Raw genomic sequence first — 22311 nt, 5'->3', positions numbered from 1 at the left:
TGAGCAAGACATAAACTCATACACAGCTTAGTAAATGCAAATACTAAAAATGAGGTTATTCATATAATGTGTTTCAGAGATGTTTTCTTAGAACTGAATGACATGAAGATGAAAGGAATCTGAGACACTGATTTAGAAAGAATACTGTGTCAAAGTTAGTCTTCACTAAGTTCATGGCTTTACCTACACCCTAATGTGACCTCATCTTAAAACTGAAATAGAAGTATTGCAATGTGGGGCACCTGGGAGGCTCAGTCAGTTAAGCGTCTGCCTTAGGCTCAGGTCATGATCCCAGGACCCTGGGATTGAGCCCTAGGATGGGCTCTTTGCTCAGCTGGGAGCCTGCTTGTCCATGCACACCCTCTCTATCTCTGTCAAATAAATAAATAAATAAATAAAATCTTCAAAAAAAAAAGAGGTATTGCAATGAATAAGCAGTGATATTCCTAGTATGCTCAGCATAAAGTTGGTTCAATAAAAAGAGTTCTTCACTAACACTATTATACAGGAGTTTATGGAAACAAAATACTGCCTTTTGATGAAATATTTTATGGACTACAGTAGTCCCCCTCCCCGTACCTGTGGGGGATACATTCCAAGATCCCCAGTGGATGCCTGAAACTACAGACAGTACTGAACCCTATATATACACCATGTTTTTCCTATACATACATACCTAAGATAAAATTTATGAATTAGTCACAGTAAGAAATTAACAATGACTGAAAATAAAATAGATTGTAACAATATAAGTTATGTGAATGTGGGATCTCTCGCAAAATATCTTATTGTATTCTACTTCTTGTGATGATCTGTAAAATGATAAAATGCCTCATGATGAGATGGAGTGAGGTGAAGGATGTAGGCACTGTGACATAGCGTGAGGCTGCTGATGACCTCTGACACTAGGTCAGGGGAGGATCATTCATCTGCTTCCAGATCATGGTCAACCATGGGTAACTGAAACCGTGGAAGGCACAACTGCAGAGAAGAGGGAATGACTATACTGCATTTTACATATTCTAAGATGGTGTAGAGACATTAACCAATGGAAAGCATCAACATTTTACAATGAAAATAATTGCTAAAGTTCCTCTAATATTACCACGGAAATACAAGCATAATGAATAACTGTTAATTGGCCATTACATCATCACTGGAATTATTTAGTATTAATGGAATATTTCACTTTGAAATAGGCATGTACTTATTACAGGGTTACAGCAGTTACTACCATGCGATCACGAAAAACACCTGTTTCTTGAATTGGCTATAAAATCTCTTAGCTCAGCAATTTAAAACAAGCTGAAGCTGCTTTTTCAGTAGCATGTGCAATTTTCTGGGTGATTCCCTAACAAGTGCAAAAACAATCTACTATGGGGGGGGGTAGCAGAAACCGAAAAACAGTTTTTTTCCCCATTATTCTTATAATATGAGCAGATACTCTATTTGTTAGATGGTTTGCCTCCCAAGTGGTACTGTTCTCTTTCGTTTCTCATGGCTCATGTCAAGACCTATAAAACATTTAAAATAATTTAAAAATATTCTAGATTTTTAAAATCTAACAACAGAAAATAAATCTGATGTGGACTATCACAGGATTTCTTGATTTCTCCCTGTGGTATATTCAAGTAAAGAATATTTAGCATTCCTGACACATAGTCATACATGGCTGCACTTTTCCTGTCACATGTATCTAACCTAGCAGAGCGTCATGGATTCCTATAGGAAGGAGCACAGTGACAGAGCCTTGTGATTGCTACCTACACAGATCAAGTATTTTCTAATAGAGATGGTACTCTGGTGTTTATAAGCACTTGAACTGCATTATTTTAATTCTCACCCAAACTTCGGCAATGGCTGTTTTATACCCTTTAACAAAATGGAAAGGGAAGATCAGAGAGCTACAGTGACATACTTGAAGTTCGGCAACCAGTAAATATCAGAGCATAAATTTGAAATTATCACTTTCAGAGTCAAATCCTGCACTTTTCTACAATTTGATCTCTGTACCCTTATTCGCCATTTTTGAATTAAATATTCAAGTACCCAGCAGACATGTACACATACTTTCATTTGTGCTATATATGTCTCACTTGTCTACTCATGCCACCAGCTACATATACATATTCTCCCTTATAAAGTTTAAAAAATTGTCTATCAAAATGCCGAAAAGCAAACCCTGATAACACCAAATTTTGGTGAAGATCAGAAGAACTGATCCCTCTCATGCTTTGCCAGTAAGAATATAAAGTGGTATCACCACTCTAGAAAACAGTTTGGCAGTGTCTTATAGAACTTACCATGCACTTACCATATGACCTGAGAATTGTACTTGGGTATTTTTCCCAGAAGATGAAAAGTTCAGTTTACACAAAAATCTGTACATGAATATTTAGAGCAGCTTTATTTGTAATAGCCCAACTGGAAGCAATCCAAATATCCTTAAAATGTGAATGGTTAAACTGTGATGTGTCTGTATTATGGAATCCTGCTCAGCAACAAAAAAGGACAAAATACCAGTATGTTCAACAACCTGGATGTAATCGCAAGGGAATTATGCTGAGTTAAGTAAGACAATCCCAAAAGATTAGGAAGGGATAGGTGTGGTTATAGGTAACCCTGTCAGAGTGAAATAGTTCTGTACTTTGATTGGGACACTACACAGATCTACAGATGATTTTAAAAAAAAATCACATAAAACACCCATAAATGAGTGCATCAAAAATTGGTGAAATCTATATAAGCACTGTGAATCGTACTAACATTTTTTTCCTGTTGTTGATATTGTAAATCATTTTTTGAAAGCAAATCTGAGAGTATTTCTAAAATTCAAAATGCCAACGTCCTTTGACTTAAAGTACCAGATCTAAAAATGTATCCAAATAAATGAGTATATACTCATGAAGACTATATAGCTATATCTACATCCATACTCATTTTAGTATTTATAATGAGTGTATTTATAATATTTTTAGTTCTTAGAACAATGCCCTAAGGTGCCACGACGGAGAAATGATTAAGCCTCATCCACATTATGCGAGTCCAGATTAGCATGGATAATTTGAGATCTACCTACACTTAAGTACAAATATCCAAAGACAACCATATACTTAGGTGGAAAATAATACTGTAATCCGATATATATTGTAGTTTAACAAAACTGCTGAGAGGAATTACAACAGGGGCAGAAAGTGCCAGTAGTCAGGAATTTCACATTTTAATCTGTACAACTGTTGTATTTTTCACTCTGAAAACAAATTTACTTATTACTTGTAAAAATTTTTTGAATATAAAATATTGTAATATTCATTAGGGAAAACATTCAGGATTGATTTGGGAAAGATATCTGTCCTCCAAAGTAAGATGTACAATTATTACAATGTGCCCTTCCCTCTTTGGATTTATATTCATGCTAAAATAATTTCTATCCCTAGTCAAATAGTACATAAAATTCCATTTGAGAATTAATAGCATCAGTTTTGATGTAATTTTATTTAAAAAAATAAATATTTATTTATTTATTTGTTTGAGAGAGAGTGCTCAGGTGAGCCAACAGGGGGAGGGAGAAGCAGACTCCCCACTGAGTAGGGAGCCCAGGACCCTGAGATCATGACCAGAACCCAGGGCAGATGCTTAACTGATCGAGCCACCCAGATGCCCCAGTTTTAGATATATTTTTTTAATCAGCAGAGATGTGTTTTCCTGGATGACTGATAAGCCAAGTTTTTACTTAGGAAAACAAAAACAAAAAATGAGTTCATTTATACAGTCTTTTATAGAAGTACACAGATTCAGATTATTAATAGAAATAAAAGTGAGAGTGATGCACTTGATTTTATTATTGGCTCTAAGAAGATCCATCAACTCCACCAAGTCATTTTAAGTTCCTTATTTAGCTAAAGAAAATCACAGCTAAAAAGAAAAATGCACATAGATGCTGAGGATATAGTTTTAAGTACTGAGGTCTAAAACACTAAATAATGAAGAGGAAAAGGAAAAGAATGGGGAGGGAAAGGGTTTTACATATAGTCTCAAAAGAACTTCTAATGGAAAGAAAAATTTATGTTTGCAATTTATAGAATACCACAATTCTCCAAATCTATAACAGTATCAATATCCATTATTCTTCAAATCAATATTTCTGCATATAATTAAGAACTACTTTCATAATCTTTACTTGGTCTTTATGTTAAATTCAATAGGAAAAAACGTGAACTAAATTAGAGAATACCTTCATTTTCTTTTCAACGATCCATTCCATGAACACGTAGAGAAACCTATCCAGCAGTTGATTTGTATGCAATTCCTACTCATTCCCACATTTCTAATCTGTTCAAGCTTTGTACCAGGATTGCTGGTCTTTGTGATTTTGTTCTTCAGTTTAACCCAGAAATATTAAGAAACTAAAGATGTCTTAAGTTAACAACGAATCTGTGATGCTGATTAGCAAAATGCCTGGCACATCCTGAACAGTATATTTATAGACTAAATGCAAAAGTTGGAAAAAGGTTCTCTACTGCCCAAAATCATAATTATCTTCATTTAAGATATCAGATCTATAATGTGCAAGGGTCTGAGCTTTAGAAGCATGAAACATCTCTTCTCATTAGGCTAAAACCTCGGAGTCCTCCCTGAGGTCTTTTTCTTACTTACACTTCACATCTAGTCCTTCAACAATTTCTAAAGACATCACTTTCAAAATATATGCAGTCTTTCCACTCTCTGATCCCAGCTGCTACCAGTGGTGGCAGCCATCTTTGCCACATGGCTCAATTACCAGCTAGTCTCCTAAACCGTGTCTTCTTAAGGTCTCTGCCAGCACAGCAGCCTCAGAGGTCCCTTTTAAGCATACAAGAGGTCACATCACTCCTCTGCTCAGAGCTCTCCAAGGCTTCCCTCTCATCAAAGGACCAAGAGTACAGAATGTGAACAGGACCTAAGGGATTTGCAGGCCACCTTTCTCCATTTATCTCTGTAATTCCCACCACTATCCTCTCACGCTGTTCCAAAGACACTACGCTCCTCGCTCTTCTGGAAACCTGCCAGGCATGATCCCACTCTAGAGCTTTTGTACCCACTGTCCCACTTCCCTGGCTCTCCCTTACTTTGGATATAGTAATGCCTAGTTTTCTCATTTCCTCAAATCTTTTTTCAAACGTTGCCTTCTCAGGTAGGCTTTCCCTGTCACCCTCTCTAAAATTTCTATATGTTTCTCACTCTTTAAATCTCCTTTGTGATGCATTGTTTTTGTCTCCATAAGAGTTATTACTAATGTGGGGAGAAGGGGTATAGAATATAACCTATTTATTTTTGCTTTCCATCACTATAATGTAAACTCCAGAAGAGCAGACAATTTTGTCTCCTTTGTTCACTGCTCATCCCAGTTCTGTAATTGTTGCTGGTAATTAAAACTTGCTCAATGTGTATTTTATGAATGAATTTGCTCAAAGAATGCTATATGCTATACTACTGGAAAAAAAAATTACCTTCAAGTCCTCTCAGGTAACTCTTCCTAGAATATTTGTCCTCCTTCACGGAAGCAAGGTACCGGGGAGAGCAGGAAAGGCATCAAACAGCTACAACTGCTAATAACGAATTCATTTCCCCTAAAATGGCCAGAAAGCAAGCTTCCTTTGCCAGCCCAGGGTCCTTCCACATAGCACTGGCATCAGGTCAAATAGGTAGCCTCCACATTGTATTTATCTCTAGTTTGCACAAATCAACTCACAGTTTGGCAGGACTCAACAGATGTGTCACCTCGTGGGCTCAGTACAATCTTTGCTTACCATAAAACACTATTCCATCCTTTTATGACAGCATCTCCTCCTTGAAGACAGCACAAATCTATTCCTATTTTTTCTCCAGCATGTGTGTGGCTAATTACTGTTTCCTTCATTTGCATGTATTTTTTTTTCATGATATTTAGCTAACTGGAGAAGGAAGACCTGTAACCACGGCAACCTGAGGAGGGGCCTGTGTGTTTCAGTCTTGGCTCTGCCCTCTGCTCCATTTTCTTGAACTCTGAATGTCTTCTTGGCTTATTTTTGCACATACAAGCTCTCCAGTCTCTTCTTTCTTAATATACCGGTTTCTCTTAATTAAATCAATAAATTGGGAAGGGAGAATATTAACATATCCTATTTCTACTTATTAAACCCAATATACTTCTGTCCTTCAACACAATTTCTATTCTATTCGAATTCTTTTTATTCAATAGTCTAAGCCTTAGTTTCCTGATCTATCAAGTCAAAGTTTTAACAAAGATAATTTTTTTAGATTCCTTCGGTATCTGAAAGTCTATGATATATAAATGCCAAAGATGCTAGTCAATCCACAGGAATCCTGCAATTCTCCATTTTCATTTGAAGATCATGGAGAAATCAGCATTTTCCCTATATAGAAAGTATCTGATGAGTTTGAATTATGCCATGCCCCCACTATCTTGGATATATGTTTTCCTCCATATTTCATGGCCATCTTGACTATACCCTATACAGAAACCAGAGGTATCAAACTGCCAAATAAATATTGTAGGATTCATTCTACTATAGAAATGTTAATTAAGTAGATGTAGTTTTCCAAATCCAGAACAAAGATTGTTTTTAAGCCCTGGCTAGACACAATGATAGCTTGGAGAGAGGACAGTGAAGCCAAGTGAAGTTTGTTCCTTGTTGCCAACATTGGAGTAATAGGAGTGGTGATGCATCTACAGGGACAGAGCTCGTGGTAGCGCTTGTCTGGGAATGGAAGTGGGGTGATGCGGACCATGTTGCTCATGGTGGGGATAGTTAATATTTATTATGAATGTGTTGTAGATCAGGCGCTTAGCTAAGTGCTCTAAGTGCAGAATATTGCTTACTACACACAATGTTCCTATAATGCAGAAGTAATATTTCCATTCTATAGAAAGGCATCCTCAAATGGAAATGTTCAAGAGACAGCCGATGAATGACACTTCTTTGACTCAAAGTTAAATCATCCTGACCCCAAAACCCAGGCTTGTAATCACCACAGTGAAAAGCACAGAAAAATCTACAATAGATTTTTTAGGAAACATTATGAAGATTAGAAACAAGTGCTATTCTGCTAAAAAAAATGACGCTCCTTTTTGCTTTCTCCATTAAGAGAAAAAGTTCTTGCAAGTGATTATAGAGGTGTTACTACTCAAATTCTTCACACAGCTGAACACAACTTCCCCCAAATCCTTAGGTTTCTTAATTTGAATCACAGTTACATAAATCTGTGTAAAGTCAAAATTCTTTGCATAGTACTTTATCATCCTACATTCCAGGTGGAAGCTTCTCACATTTTATAGTCTCATATTTTATATATATAAATGGCCTCACACACATACATCTATATAGATCTGTCTATTATGTAGATCTATATATGATATACGTCATCAATGCTCTTTCTAGAATAGACATTTTCTACTTTCTTTAGTGTAGCTCATGGAATTCTCTTTACTTGGAATTACCTTTCTGTTTACATAGCATTTTTTTTTTTACATAGCATTTTGTATATGCCTCTGCTCAACTACTGAAACACGAAGAGCTAACAGTAACATAATGTGAGATCACTCATGTTAGAGTGCATTTGAGGTAAGAAACCATGATTTTATGCATCCTTATAACACAGGCTCTCTGTATGTACCCTGTAAGTGGATCAGATGCTCAGTAAATAAAAAACAAATATTTGAAAAAGATAATTTGGGCCCAATCAGAAACACACACCCATCTTTCTCTACGTGAAAAGGAAATGATTCAGTTTAACTTTTAATTCAGTAAAACTGGAGTATATAAAATGAGTAAAGGAAGTATAAAGAGTATGATGTTCATGGTGAGTACATGAAAAGATGTTTGCCCAATTCTTTGTAAATACTACATTCACAAGTTGCTTCATTTGAAGCAACATTAATTAGCAAAACTGAGTTATACCCTTTTATATGATCAATCAACCACTAGCGGAAAGATACTATGAAAAATTTTAAATTATGTCAACAAGCACACGCTTTACTCCATTTATAAATATGTTCAAAGAACACTTAGTGTATTCCAGACCCTATTCTAGGTGTGGGGATTCAGCAATGAATAAAATAGGTAAAATTCTTGCTCTCATGGAGCCTGAACATGGTGGTGCAAACCTAGTAGAATATCATTTATATTTTATAAAAAAAAACAATGGGATCCCAATGTTAAAGCTGTTGTGATGGTGGCTGCAGTGTGTGTGTGTGTGTGTGTGTGTGTGTGTGTGTGTGTGTGTTTTAAGTGTCAATGTTTCTTTTCCTCATGCAGTAAAAACAGAGCATGAAGAGCTGATATGTGCAACTCATTAACCAGATATACTCTCTGGGAACCTATTTACACATGAGACATGAGAATATAATAAAGGTGAAAAAAATCTTTCTTGTTAATTATATTATTCAAAGGTATTTATTAGAATGCCAGGAAACACTAGAGGGTAATACAGAACAGACATTTACCACCTTCCTTTCAACACTACTAATGAAATTGCAATTGGAAATATCTTTATGAGTTCTGAGCATACACTGTAGAAACTTCAAAATGTTTGGTATAAATAGAAATAGCATAGAGAAAATTGATAGTATGCATATAGTCAGAAAGATACAGAATAGATACAAAATAGAGATGTTGCATTTTACATCCTGTATTTTTAATTCTCACCTTAAGCAAAATATCATTCCTCTATTCCTCTATTCTTCATATGTGCTTTAGAAGTATTGCTTTTCCTGACTGTGTAATACTCTGATAGGAGGTTGCTAACATTTCTTAATCATTCCTCTGTTGTTGAACATATTAGCTGTTTTGAAATTTCTATTACAGATTTATAAGCCAATAAATAAGAATAGTCAACAATGATAGGTGAAAAATGGGAACACATTGTCCTATTAAAGTTTATTTGAAAATATATATATAATGCTACCAAAGGCTTGGTGGGAATGAACACTTAAAATAGATTCATGGAGTACAGACTGAAAATATTTTGATTGGAAAGGCATTTAAAGCCAGAAATGTTAAGAACCATAAAAACAATTGCAGAAGTTACCAAACTATTCAAAAGTGGCCCCCGTGACTCACATAATTTTCTATTTAAAAAATGTTAGGATACATGAAAAAAATATAATGCAAAACTTTACTACTTAAAAACATGAAATTATTTTATGCCCCCAAACCTCATAAAATGTGATAAAATAGTTATGAATACCTAGGCATTGATTTCATAGCTGTGTAACTGAATGTCAGATATACAGTCTACAACAACAGGTTGCTTTCCTCCCTCAGAAAATCCTCATGGTTTTGCTTTTTCATCCCAACTCTGCCACTATGTCACCCCCAGGCGAGTCAATCCTATATTGTTAGTTGCAAACAGTTGAAGCCACTCTAATTTAAGCTGTAAAAGGATTTATTATAGTTTTTTAGGTAGCTGACCAAATTGTTGAGACAAATAGGATTAAGCTTCAGCAGAGTATAAAGAGATTGTTGCTCCTTCCAAGCCCATTGCCTTTCCTGAATCAGACACCTGACCACGCATCCTTGCTGCAGCTCAAAGATGAAGGTCTCTCCACAAACACCAGTAAAATGAAAGCTCTGCACTGTCTCCTTCCTCATGCATCTCACTGCAATTAGAAGTCTCTCATAGTGAGCATCTGATTGGAAGGGCCTAGGAAGCTGGGTAATTTGAGTCCCGATATATGCCAACAAGACAAGACTGATAATAATGGACATTTCCCTATTGGAAAAGACCAATATTCATATGGCCTTAGCTTCCCGACCTGCAAAATAAACACTGTATACCCTACCTCACAGAGTTGTTAAAAATGTCAAGTGAAATAAGAGATGTAAAAGTAATCTGACAAGGTTAATGCTATACGAAATTGAAATTTTAGGTTACTATCCCAGACCAAATCTTTTCAGAAGGAAGGGATGGAGTGAGGAATAACAGTAAGTTTTGGTCCATTTATATCTTCCAAAAACTTTTAGTGATAGTGATTGTGTAGTTTTGTTTAAAAAAAATTTTTTTTGCCAGATATCTGGAGACATTTATAAGCTTAACTACTCAGTTGCATTGTGACTTTGACAATCCTACTTTAATTCTCTGAGCTTTAACAACTTTGTATGTAAAATGAAAGTGTGTAATCATATATATTTAAGAGAAATTTTAGCTCTGTAATTATATAAGACCAGGTTACCCAGCTGGAAAATATCTAAACCTTTCCCTTTTATCAATTTTCTCAACAGGGCATGCCTTGGGATGATGCATCATACTCTCCTAGATGCAAGGATTTAGGCACCTATAAGCAATGTAGCCCATTTGGCTATAATTTTGGGGCTTGGGTCAACTGTAGCTCATAATACCATCTTATTTTCTCTAAAAAGAACAATTGCTGATAATGATTACAAACTCACTGGTTCTCAAATTTTAAAATTACTGAAATTATGAAGAATACTTTCACCTGAGTTCATACAAAAGCAACTATAAATTAATGATTATTATTTTTAGCATAGACAATGGTGTTTAAAAGCACACCAGATGTAACAATTTTTGGGAAATACTGAGCCAACCTATCTGCTAATTGATGAATAATATGAAGTCATCGAACCTACAAGGATCTTACAAATCCTTATCCCACTTAAAGATTGAAAATTCTCAAAGGTTAATTTAGACTGTCTGAATAACATCTTCTACTCCAACATGTATTCAGAGGGTTAAGATCAGATTATTAGACTATGTAGTCTCTCAGAATTTAAGCCTCCTAGACAGAAGTCCAGTGTGCTCTTCACCACGTCTCTGTTTCAGTTAATTGGGTATACCTGACAGTGAAATTGGCTGGTGCAAAGCCACTTGTTTTCATATAAACTTCACATTTCAAAAATTTTATTACCTAACAGTACATTTGATTTTGAGCTATCAATCATTATCCCCTTACTGTGAACTCAATATAGTGAAACATTTCTCCACAATCTATTATACATGTTCAAAAATATATCATGCCACTCAAATTTTTCAATTGCTTTCAGACAACTGTGTAAATTACAATGATAAATTGAAATAGGTAATCTAATGTCCTCATTCAGCATAAAGTATTATTTATCAAAGATAATTAGGCATAGCACTATTTCCGAGACAAAGTCTAATATGCATAGTAATGTGCCTCACGAAGTGTGTTCTTCAGAACATTAATTTTAAAAATATTCTACAGAGGGAAGTTCCATGTTGCAATATACCCAGCAAACACTGCGTTTTATTTTTTTTCTTGAGATTCAACATGAACAAAACTAAACACTCTTGAGAAGCTCTGCAGTAAGGAAGCCCACTCTTCTATACAGTTTTCCAAACTTAGCTGATCACAGAACCTACTTTCCATGCAAAACCTATTCTACTCTATGATCCTGCCTGTCAAAGACATGTTAGCATCTTCATCCCCTGTGCTATCCACAGAGGGTCTATTCCTGAGAATAGACCTTCAGTGTTATGGTCTCGTTAATACTACACAGGGAATGAATACATACATCACCTATGAACTTCACAGACTTGCTTCCTGTCACTAGTCATCTCCACCAAGTGCTCCAATGATGCACAAACATCAGTTGTACTTGAAAGTACTTACATCTACACTCTGTAATCTCAGTACGAGCAGAAGTTATTTATCTCGTCATCAACCTATTCTCAGAAACTTCCTTTGTTTCTATCATGTATTTTGTAATTGATATCTGCAGTATCCTCAGAGAAAGGCAGTTTAGGGGTAGGAATTGGGTTCTCTCTCATTTTTGTAATCCCACTAGCCTTTAATACAATATCTGAACATACTAGTTTCTTCACCCATATTTTTTAAGCATTATTCTTCAAACATATTAGATGTATATATACTATCCTAAATTAAAAGTTAATATCCTTTAAATGGGAAAAACACATTAAAAGATAGGCATAATGCAGAATTATTATGCACTAAAAAGAAACATTAGTAAAATACATCTCAAATTTGCTCAAGGTCCATTCCATTCTATGACATCCTTGTCATGTTTCATTCCCTAGGAGACACTTTACCCTGTTGCCTCTACTCCCCCCAAACCAAATATTCAATATCTCATGTTTTGACCATTTTCTAGCCTCTACTAGGCCATTCTCCTGCTCCAGTTATTATACAGACAATGTCTGACTTACGGTGATTTCACTTAGAATTTTTGGACTTTACAATGGTAGGAAAGTGATATGCATTCAGTAGAAACCACGCTTTAAATTCTGAATTTTGATCTTTTCCTGGGCTAGCAATACACAGTCTAATACTCCCTTGTGATGTTGGGCAGAGGCAGTGAGCTGCAGCTCCCACTAAGCCCCATGATCACCACGGTAAACAAACTGATCAACTTACAACTATTCTATACCCATCTAGCCATTCTGTTTTTCACTTTCAGCACAGTAGTCAATAAATTACATGAGATATTCAACACTTTATTATAAAACAGGCTTTGTGTTAGAGGCTTTTGCACAACTATAGGCTAATATGAGTTTCTGAGCTTGTTCAAATTTCTTGAGGCTAGCTATGGTGTTTAGTAGGTTACATGTACTCAATGCATTTTTGACTTATGACATTCTCAAGTCATGATGAGTCTCTTGGAACATGACTCCACTGTAAAACTTAGGAAGATCTATACTAATAAGTTTTATTTATACTGAAGGGTTAATGGAATGTACTCTGGTTAAACATTAGCAGTTCAACGTGAGGGTTTAGTAACACGCAAAGTCAGGTTTGGGTATGGAATTTCAGACACTACAGTCAGTGCACTTTATTCTGGATGATTATCCTTCCCTCTAAAGTGCTTCAGTTTGTTTTTCTGAAAAGGTCTTCCCTTTGCTCTCACTTCTCAGTGAAGACTTGGGGTACGAAGAAATTGGGGATAGGAATGATTTTACTACTTTGTACTCTTTCAGTACTTTGTGGGTAAGAAGTCCATGGTCATCTTAATTATCGTCACAATTTCTTTCTCTCTGGTCACTTTAAAGATAATTCTTTGTCTTTGGTTTCCCAAACTTCCACCAGAAGTTTCCAGATGGGCACTTTGCCAGTGTGAATATGTACAAGTTTTCTTCAATTCTTTGCAATCATCTGCCATTATTTTCATAAATAATGCCTCACCATGCAAATTTTGTTACACTCTGTAACTCCTATTACTTGCATTTTAGAACATCTCCTATTCTCTACATCTCTTAATGTCACTTCTACAGTCCTGTGCTTCATTCTGGATCCTTTCCTCAGATCTGTTTTTCTTATTAGCTCTTCAGCTGTGTATAATCCAATGTTAAACTCCTGTTATATTTAATTTCACTGAATTATTTTTCATTTCTAGAAATTCATTTTAATTTTAAATTTTTTGTTTCTTTTTTCATCCTGTGGTTCTTTCTATAGGTTTTACTTTTTTTTCCTTTCTTTTTGCAAATTCTCTACCCATAGAATAAAAGCTTTGTGAGATCTGGTTTGTGAAGATTTCTTCAGAGAGGAGGCTTACGTTAGCTTCTAATTACCATCCCAGTGTTTTCACCATATACTCTTCGTCTTTTAGTTCTGATTTAGGGATTAATCACTAGGGTAAACTTGGATGCCACATGTATGAGCGGCAAGGGTTTAGAGTTCCAATTTCTCAGAAAGCACTTCCTTCGCCACATACCCCTGCCCCATAAAAGCCTAACAAGATATAATCTTTCTTGCTATATTCATAGGCTGGGGAGTGAAGATTTGGCAGCCATTTACATGGACAGAGCAACTCTTCCAGAGCTCCAATTTCATGAGAAGCTGTCATTCTAATTCTCTGATTAGACAGCTATCTAAGATATATTAAACGAAGTATAGGAAATAAGAATTTTCTTTTATTTTATGGAGTTAATTGACCATTATATAAAGTTAATTCCTTGTAATAGAAAAAACACTTTGCAAACTACAGGGCACTATATATATATTAGTTATTTTGTTGAGCCTCATAAAACAAAACTTAAGAAAATCTTAATGATGTCCTTTCTGCTCCATTAAAATACTTAGGAGTTCAAATATTATTTGTATTCTATTTTTTAAGGGCGTATTATTTAATGCTTAAATTTGGAAACTTAAATTATATCTAAATTTAAAATTATAAAAATTTTATTAAGAACAAACAAAAATGTTAATTTAAAAAATTATAAAAATCAACAAATTCATCTTCATTCTCTCAAGTCTAATTATCATGGTCCAAAACAGACCATTTATAAGGCTGCTGCAGATAGCCTGTCAGTCAGTCACTGATTTCATTAGGTTAGTAAAAGATATTTCTAAGTCACGGAAATAAAACACCCAGCATGTGGAATATGGTCAATGAGATTGTAATAGCGTGTACGATGACAGATGGTAGCTACATTTGTGGTGAGCACAACATATAGAGAAGCTGAATCCCTATGCTGTACACCTGAAACTAATGTAACATTGTGTGCCAACTATACTGAAATAAAATTTTTAAAAAATATTGCTATCCTATTCTTAACACTGATTATAGAAGCAGTATTAGATAAAAACTTCCAAAGAAACAATCAGTTCATTGTATGAACTTGTCTATACAAAAAACAAAACAAAAAAACCTAATAGTAATAGTAACTTACATATTGTCACCATAAAATAGAAGAACTATTTAAAAATCCAGTGGTTTTCTTCTAATATTCTTGATTCTCATTTTCCTATTTTAATGGAATGATTATTTACTTGAACTTTTATTTAGATGTATCTTCTTGTCTCCTCCATAAAAGTCATCATTTTTCAATGAAACATCAAGATTAGTTCACAATAAGGAGTTATGTATGTTGACACCATGAAACGTGGTGTCAGAAACCTGAATTTAGGTTCTAATTCACTAACTACTAGTTGTGACCTTGGCTTAAATTACTGAAGCACCTTCACTTGCCTCATTTACAGTAGAGGAAATCTAATTATTACTGAGTACCTAAGAAGTGCTGGCTGTGTGACAAGTGCTTTCAATACATGGACTTAATTAAATGTCACAACATCACTATTGAGTTTTAGCCATCTAGTGGTAGAGTCAAAATGAGATGAGAAACTAAGTGATTTTACCTCAAAACCGCATGTTTGCTGCTCAGTAACACAGGGACTGAAAAAATAGTATCAATAATTCCAATATCTCAATAGTTTAACTTAGAACCACTAATTTGCTATGCTTTCATTTTCAATATCAAAAATTAAAGACAATAGAGTTCTATTTTTGATAATATACTTAAAATACAGTTTAAGATATTTATGAAAAATTCAATAGCATAACTTTATGTACAATGAGAATAGATCTTACTAAATTTTATAGGGTTTTTTGAAGTCAGATTTACCAAGGCCTAATGTACATAAAGCAAAATTCATATGTCCTGTGTACAGATATATGGACTATAAGAAATATATACACAGTTGACCCTTGAACAACGTAGAAGTTAAGGGCACCAAACCCCCATGCAGTCAAAAATCCATGTATATAATCGCTTCTCAGTCTTTTGGCTAAGATCAAATGCAAAAATCCATGTATAACTTCTGACTCCCCCAAAAACCTAACTAATACCATACTGCTGACTGGAAGTCTTACGTAACATAAACAGTTGATTAACATTTTATATGTTACATGAATTATATGCTTTATTCTTATAATAAAGCTTAAGAAAATCATAAGAAAAAATGCATTTAGAATACTGTATTTATCAAAAGAAATCCATGTATAAGTGGACCTATGCAGTACAAACCCAACTATGTTCAAGGCCAACTATGTTTTTTTTGTTTTTTTCTTTTTGGGTATATGCTTTCCCTTTTACCCTGCATTTTATTAATAATCATTCTATACACACATGGCCAGAAATATAGCCATTATGTCCTCTTTTTTTTTGAAGATTTTATTTATTTGAGAGAGAGAGACAGTGACAGAGGTAAGACAAGTGGGGGAGTGGGTGGGAGAGGGAGAAGCAGGCTTCTCGCTCAGCAGGGAGCCCGATGTGGGCTTGATCCCAGAACGCTGGGTCATGACGTGAGCCAAAGGTAGACGCTTAATGACTGAGCCACCCAGGCGCCCCAACTATGGTTTTTTATAACCACTGTCATTATCGAGATGAGTAGTTCTATCCCCTCCCAGCCTTCTTTAACCCTTTCAGCAATTCCAGTGCTGTGTTGTATGGAAGTGATGAGAATGGACATCCTGCCTTGTTCCTGATCTTACAGAAACACCTTTCAGTTTTCAATGTTGAATATGATGGTAACTGTAGGCTTTTCATATATGGCTTGTACTCTACCGAGGTCAATTTATTCTATACCTAGTGTGTTGAGAAGTTTTAATTATGAAAGGGTATTGAATTTTGTCAAATGCTTTTTCTGCATCTACTGGTATGATCATGTGATTTTTATCCAAAACTGAGTCATGAATAAATAGAAAATCTGAACAGACCAGTAATGAGTAAAGTGATTGAATCAGCAATTTTAAATATTCCAACAAAGTCCAGGAACACATGGTTTCACTATTAAATTCTACCAAATATTTTAAGAATATCAATGTTTCTCAAACTTTTCAAAAAAAAAACAAACTGAACAAGAGGTACCACTTCTAAACTCATTTTATGAGGCCAGCATTTCCCTGATACCAAAGTCAAAGACACTATAAGAAAAGAAAGCTACAGGTTAATTTCCATGTTGAACCTAGATGCAAAATTTCTCAACACATAGACCAAACAGACCATACACAGACATATACAGAACATACAATCCAACAAAGTATACTCTTTTCTCAAACACATGGAACATTTTCTAGGATAGATCACATTAGGCCAGAAAAAAAAAGTCTCAACAAATTCAAGAAGATAGAAATTATATCAGCTATCTTTTCTGACCACAGTGGTTTGAAACTAGAAATCAGTACCAGAAGGGACGTTGGAAAACATCTGATTATGTGGACATTAAACAACATACTCCTGAGCAACCCCTGATCAAACAAGATATCAAAAGGGAAATAAATACCTTGAGACAAATGAAAATGGAAACACAACATACCAAAACTTATGAAATAAAACAAAAGCAAATCCAAGAAGAAAATGATAAATGCATAGATGAAGACAAAAAGATCTTGGGTTAAATCGGTGGTGGGTATTAAGGAGGGCACTTATTGTGATAAGCACTAGGTAATGTATGTAAAGTGATGGATCACCTAATTCTACACCTGAAATGAATATTGCACTGTATGTTAAGTAACTGGAACTTTAGTAAAAACTTGGAACCACACACACCACCACCACCACCACCACTACCACCAGAGAGAGAGAGACAGAGAGACAGAAAAGAAAAATGATCTCAAACAATGTAACTTTACATCTCAAGGGACCTGGGGGGGGGGATTAAGCCTAAAGGTGGCAGGAGGAAGGAAATAATAAAAATTAGAGTGGAAATACATCAAACAGAAAACAGAAAAGATAGTAAAGATTAACAAAAGTAAGAGTTGAGTTTTTGAAAAGATATAAATGACACATCTTTAGGCCAACTACCTAAAGATTTGGGAAGGACCCAAATTAATAAAATTATGCATGAAAGAGGAGACATTATAACTCATACCTCAGAAATGCAAAAGATCCTAAGACTACCATGAACAATTATATAGCAATAAAATGAATAACCTAAAACAATGAATAAATTCTTAGAAATGTACAACCCACCAAGACTGAATCAGGAAGAAACAGAAAATCCCAAAAACACAAGTGAGGGGATTCAATTGGTAATCAAAAACTTCCCAAGTTAGGAAAGTCCCTGGCCAGATGACTTCACTGGTGAATTCTGCCAAACGTTGAAAGTATCAGTGCCAATCCTTCTCAAACTCTTCCAAAAATTTGAAAAAGAGATCACTCCCAAACGTATTTTACAAAACCAGCATTACCCTGATAGCAAAGCCAGATAAGGACACTACAAGAAAACTATAAGAAGTCCCTGATGAACACAGATGGAAATTCTCCACAAAATTCTAGCAAACCAAATTCAGCACATCAAAATGATCATACACCATGACCAGGTGGGATTTATTCCTGGGATGCAAAGATGGCTCATAGCACACAAAAAAATTAATCTGATACACCATATTAATGGAAGATTTTAATTTCTGTAGTCCAATGCATTGTTTTCTTTCAGTGTCCTAACTAAAATAATTTTGCCTAATACAAAGTCACAATTTCTATTATACTCCTTTAAGAAGATTAATATTTTAAGAGTTTATATCTGGGTTTATGAGTTACTTTTAGTATATGATGCAATGTAGCATTGAGATTTATTTATTATTAATGGTCAACTTTTCCAGGACAAATTATTGAAAAGACTATCCTCTCTCCACTGTGTTGTCTTTTTACATTTATTTAAAAAAATTAGTTAACTGTATACAGGGTTCTATTTTCCGGCTTTCCATTCTGATCCATTGATCTATGTTTATCCTTTTTGCCAGCTCCTGTATTTGTTAACATATTAGTCTGTAGTTTACATTTCATGTGATCTCATTGTTTGGTTTTGCTGTCAAGGTAATACAAGCCTTATGAGTTAGAAACTGTTTGCTTTACCTCCATTTACTGCAAGTTTGTAATTTTTTTTTGATACTAACGTATTGAGTGACGGACGCTACTTCCACCATATTAGAAAATCAAAGTGGTTAGAACACTTAAGATGTACCCTCTTTGCAAGTTTCAAGTATACAACAGAGTGTAGGTAACTATAGTCACATTGTAGTATATTATTTTCCTGGAACTTAATCATCTTGCAAAATGATACTTTATACCCCTTGACTAACAACTTCCCATTTCCCTCCCCCGCCATAAGGGACATGTTAATTGGCTTGATTATGGTGATGACTTCACAATGTACACACATATTGAAACACTAAGTTGTATACCTTAAATACATACCTTTTTTGGTCAATTACATATCAATAAAACTGGAAATTTAAAAAATCAAAGGGGAAGTTTTCATTGTAAAGTCAGGAGTTACTTCAAACATATGCTTAATGTAAACAACTGCTTTGATTTATAAAGCAGAGATTTTTTTTTTTTTTTTTTGGTCCGGATATAATTATTTCATAGCTTCCTTTTACTACACTAATACTTTCTCCAATTTTTCTTTGGAGAGAAAAGTAAACACAGTAGTTAATGAAGAACTAGATTTAAGTAGCACAAGCAATGCCCTTACACATTTGTAAACTGGTGGTGGGGTGGGGGTGCCTTCAGAGAATGTGGAGAAACAAAGATAAAAAGACGGTTTTTCTCCCTTTTCAAAAAAAATTTATTTGAGAGAGAGCAGGAGCAGCAAGGTGAGAGGCAGAGGGAGAAACAGACTCCCCGCTGAGCAGAGAGCCCAATGCTGGGCTAGTTCCTGGGCTCCAGGATCATGACCTAAGCCGAAGGAAGATGCTTAACCTACTGAGCCACCCAGGTGCCCGGGAGGAGTTCTCCTTAGCCAAGAATGGAAACTTTTAGCAAAAGGTATTGTGAATATCACAAAGCTTCTTTTGAACTGAAATTATGGGAAATTCATTTTAATTTGGATAGCTTAGACATATCCCCTAATATTCTTACCAGGATATTATTATTTCATTTAGGAATTTCACCTCAAACAATTAAGACAAGTATCTTATAATCATTTTGAGCACACTTGTAGGCATACTTTCTCAATAAATAGTAATCATTTTAACATTTATGAGTTTAATTAAAAGCACCAAGCATAGGGCTTCCAATCTAATAAGTATTGTATTTTAGCCTCCTTACCACTCTCAGATTTAAAGTTATATTCACACACTAGACTCCATTTCTTACAATAACCTTTTGGTGTAGGGAAGAGTAACACTTATATAATTTACAGATAATAAAACATCTACATATAGAGAAATAAATATTTTGGCCAATATCAAATGATGAATAATTGATATTTTAAATATATAATAATTCAACTTAATGCATTGCATTTTTTCAGTTCCAGGTAAAGTCTGAAATATCAGGCAACATAGAAAGACACCAAAAGGAAAACTAGAAAACATCTGTAATTACAGAAAATAACAGTTTAAAAGAATGATCTCCAAAGTGATGAGTTTGAACCCTGGAAAGTGGAAAATACATTCCACTGGGATGTAATAAGAGTAGCTAGCATTTGTTCGGTTATTATCCTGGGCACGAGATATATATTTGCTAACATAATTCTTACAATAATCCTAGAGTATAAGGGCCTCATTCCAGATGAGGAAATTGAAGCACAATGGGTAAAAATCAAGAAAACAAAATTTCAACGAACATTTATCAACAAAAACATTTAGTTTTAACAATATTCAATATTTGTACTGATAGTAGAATGTGCAACTTTTAACTAATGAACATTTATAATTTATAACTTTGTAAAATGTTTTCTGAAATAGATGATCAAAATTTTGGAGATTTCTGATGAATGTTTTGGAAAGTCTGGTTCCATTTAATCTGAGGGAAAGACACTTATCTTCCTTACATCCAAAATTGCTATAAGTATTCTAATAAAAGACTAAGTTTAAAACATTCTCATGAATGCTGTTTTCACAAGGTTCAACGGTAACTTAAAAAGGCCAAATTAATTAAGAAGAAATAAGATGCTGGAAACAGTTTTATGGGCTTCAGGTCACAAAACCAGTTCTAGGTTTAGTTTGGTTGTCTCTCTATTTTGCTGAGGTTATTGCTAAATTAGGATGCATTCATAACGGCTGCTCAAAGGAGATCGAAAAATGCAATTCCAGAGTCAAAAGAAAGAGTCTGAGGGTAAGGCATCTATTTGCTCCTTCCAAGAACTTCATGTTGCACTACAAAGTAGGATTGCTTCCTACTCTTTGAGTTGTCCATCTCAAAACATGCTTTCCCCTACTTTCCCCAACATATATTTATTAGGGGTCCACTATGTGTCAGGTAATTTTTTTCCAATTCTGTTGAGACATAACTGACAGAATTTCTAACTATGTAAGATGATAGATGTTAACATTTTGTGGCAAACGTTTTACCACATTAGATTTATATCAAATTATATTACACACCTTAAACTTACTCAATGTTACAAAGTCAATTCTATCTCAATTAAGGTTGACTATTCCCACTGTGGCTGGCTTACTGTAATGGTTAGAATACTCTGGGTATTTCCAAATTTCTTCTATCTGAGCACATTTCCCTATAATACATTAAGGATCTTTCCCCATCATGATGAAATTCAAATATTCCTGAAGAAGAGTTATATTTTGAAGAATGTCTCTTTCATTCAAGGGGAGTGGGAGATAGAAGCTTCCAGTTAAGGAATGAGTAAGTCATGGGAATAACGTACAGCATAGGGAATACTCCATGGTATTGTAATAGTGTATGGTAACAGATGGTAGCTACACTTGTGATCGTAGCATAATGTACAGAGTTCTCAAATCACTAGGTCATATATTTGAAACCTAACATTGTGTGTCAACTATACTTCCATTTTTAAAAAAGTGTTGCTTTATATTACATGTGTAGCCCGTTCTTAAAATTTCAAAAACATTAACGTATTTATCATTATAGCAGCCCTATGAAGCAGATATTAGTAAAGATATTGGCTTTGCTTTACAGAAGAAACTGAGTATTTTAAGTTGTCCCAGGTCACAACATTAATAAGTGGTAGAGCTGAAATTAGATCCCCAACATTTGGTTTCAGACTGTTTTTATAGGAAATGACCACATAATTTATCTTCCAAACTGAGACAGTTTGAAGAACAAAGCAATCCTCTACCCAGTAGTTAGGAAAGCATAATAGTTCTGAATTGGGACTGTTTGGATAAACAAGAATATACGGCCATCCTATCTAAGACCAGTAGAGCAGATAATATGAAAAAAGACATTTTCAGCGCCTGGGTGGCTGAGTCGTTAAGCGTCTGCCTTCAGCTCAGGGCGTGATCCCGGCGTTATGGGATCAAGCCCCACATCAGGCTCCTCTGCTGGAAGCCTGCTTCTTCCTCTCCCACTCCCCCTGCTTGTGTTCCCTCTCTCGCTGGCTGTCTCTATCTCTGTCAAATAAATAAATAAAATCTTTAAAAAAAAAAGACATTTTCTCTCCCATTATATCTCTGGTGGGAATGCCACAGATTTCAGAGCCAAGTACAAAAGCAGTTCAATCTTTCTTAATCCTTCTAAAAATTTAATGAAGTCCCTTACCAGAAAGTGAACATATACATATATCCATGCATGTGCATTTGCGAACATGTGTGAATAAAATTTCTGTATTTCCAGGACTCTTCAAGT

This window comes from Ailuropoda melanoleuca, chromosome 4 (genome assembly GCF_002007445.2).
Source record: "Ailuropoda melanoleuca isolate Jingjing chromosome 4, ASM200744v2, whole genome shotgun sequence".
Classification (NCBI taxonomy): domain Eukaryota; kingdom Metazoa; phylum Chordata; class Mammalia; order Carnivora; family Ursidae; genus Ailuropoda; species Ailuropoda melanoleuca.
Note: the sequence above shows the minus strand (reverse complement) of the source record.